Source organism: Cetorhinus maximus, chromosome 31, assembly GCF_964194155.1.
Source record: "Cetorhinus maximus chromosome 31, sCetMax3.hap1.1, whole genome shotgun sequence".
Classification (NCBI taxonomy): domain Eukaryota; kingdom Metazoa; phylum Chordata; class Chondrichthyes; order Lamniformes; family Cetorhinidae; genus Cetorhinus; species Cetorhinus maximus.
In genome coordinates, this window is record NC_135909.1 from 22,248,961 (window position 1) to 22,251,775 (window position 2,815).

A 2,815-nucleotide genomic window follows, 5' to 3' on the forward strand; every position below is an offset into this window, starting at 1 on the left:
ATAAATTCAATGACCTCAACATTGAAAAATACCAATACATTCAACAACAAACCCAGCGTTGAAAAACACCAACAAATTCAACAACGACTTCAATTTTGAAAATCACCAACAATTCAACAACAACATCAACATTTAAAAACACCAAAAAATTCAACAACAACTTCAAAATTCAAAAACACCACCATATTCAACAACAATCTCAACAATGAAAAACACCAAAAAATTCAACAACAACCTCAACTTTGTAAAACACCAACAAATTCAACAACCTGAACATTGAATAACACCAACAAATGCAACTACAACCTCAACTTTGAATAATGCAAAAAAGTTCAAAAAAAAACATTGATAACACCAACAAAGTCTACAACAACCACAGGATTGAAAAACACCAACAAATTCAGCAAAAACATCAACATTGAAAAACTCCAACAATTTCAACAACAATCCCAACATTGAAAAACACGAACAAATTACAAAAAAAACTCAATATTGAAAAGCAACAACAAATTCAACAACCTCAACATTGAAAAACACAAACAAATTCAACTACAACCTCAATATTGAAAAATACAATAAAGTTCAAAAGAAAACATTGATAACATCAATAAATTATACAACAACCTCAATATTGAAAATCAGCCAAAATTTCAACAACAACCTCAACATTGAAAAACACCAAAATATTCAACAGCAACCTCAACTTTGAAAAACACCAACAAATTCAACAACCTCAACATTGAAAAAGACAAACAAATTCAACAGAAACCTCAACAATGAAAAACATCAAAAAATTCAACAACAACCTCAACTTTGAAAAACACCAACAAATTCAACAACCTCAACATTGAAAAACACCAACAAATTCAACTTCAACCTCAACTTTGACAAATACAAAAAGATTTTTTAAAAAAGCATTGATAAAAATACAAACTATTGAATTCAACTACAACCTATTGAAAATCATGAACAAATTCAACACCAACCTCAACATTGAAAAACACCAACAAAATCAAAAACAACTTCAACTTTGAAAAATACAAAAAAGTTCATAAAAAACCATTGATAACAGCGAAAATTTCACAACAGACCCAATATTGAAAATCACCATTGAATTCAACAAACTCATCACTGAAAATCACCAACAAATTTAACAACAACGTCAACTTTGAAAAACACGAACAAATCCAAGAACCTCAACATTGAAAATCACCAACAAATTCAAAACCAACCTCAACATTGAAAAAAACCAACGAATTCAACAACAACCTCAACTTTAAAAAATTCAACAAAATACACATTGATAACAACAACAAATTCAACAACAACCTCAATATTGAATATCACAAACAAATTCAACAAGAACCTCAACTTTGAAAAGCACCAACAAATTCAACAAACTCAACATTGAAATAGATCAACAAAATCAAGTGCAAACTCAACTTTGCATAATACAAAAAAGTTTAAAAAATAACTTTGATAACACCAAAAAATTCAACAACAACCTCAATATTGATAATCACCAACAAATTCCACAACAAACCAACATTGAAAAACAACAACAAATTCAACAACCAGCTCAACATTCAAAAACACCAACAAATTCAACAACAACCTTAACATTGAAAAACACCAAAATATTCAACAACAATTTCAACTTTGAAAAACACCAACAAATTCAACAACAGCCTCAATATTGAAGATCACCAACAATTTCAAAAACGACCTCAACATCGAAAAATACAAATAAATTCAATGACCTCAACATTGAAAAACACCAACAAATTCAACAACAACCTCAGTATTGAAAATCACCAAAATATTCAACAACAACATCAACATTGAAAAATACCAACAATTTCAACAACAACCTCAACTATTAAAAATACAATAAAGTTCAGCAAAATAAACATTGATAACACCAACAAATTCAACAACAACCTCAATATTGAATATCACAAACATATTCAACAAAAACCTCAACTTTGAAAAACACCAACAAATTCAACAAACTCAACATTGAAGAAGACGAACAAACTCAACTGCAAACTGAACTTTGAAAAACACCAACAAATTCAAATATATTCTCAACATTGAAAAACACAACAAATTCCATAACAACCCAAAATTGAAAAACAAGAACAAATTCAACAACCACCTCAACATTCAAAATCAACAACTAATTCAACAACAACCTCAACATTGAAAAACACCAACAAATTCAACAACAACATCAACATTGAATAACTCCAACAATTTTAACAACAACCTCAACAATGAAAAACACCAAAAAATTCAACAACAAACCCTACATTAAAAATCACCAACAATTCAACAACAACCTCAACATGGAAACACACCAGCAAATTCAAAAACAACCTCAACAAATGAAAACATCAAAAAAATTATACAACAACATCAACATTCAAAAACACTAACAAATTCAACAAAAACCTCAACTTTGAAAAACACCAACTAATTCAACAACCTCAACATTGAAAAACACCAACAAGTTCAACTACAACCTCAACTTTGAAAAATACAAAAATGTTCAAAAGAAAACATTGATAACACCAATAAATTCAACAACAACCTCAATATTGAAAATTACCAAAAAATTCAACAACAAACTCAACTTTAAAAAACACCAACAAATTCAACAACCTCAACATTGAAAAACACCAACAAATTCAACAACCACAACATTGAAAAACACCAACAAATTCAACTACAAACTCAACTTTGAAAAATACAAAAAGATTTAAAAATAGAACATTGATAACACCAATCAATTCAACAACAACCACGATATTGA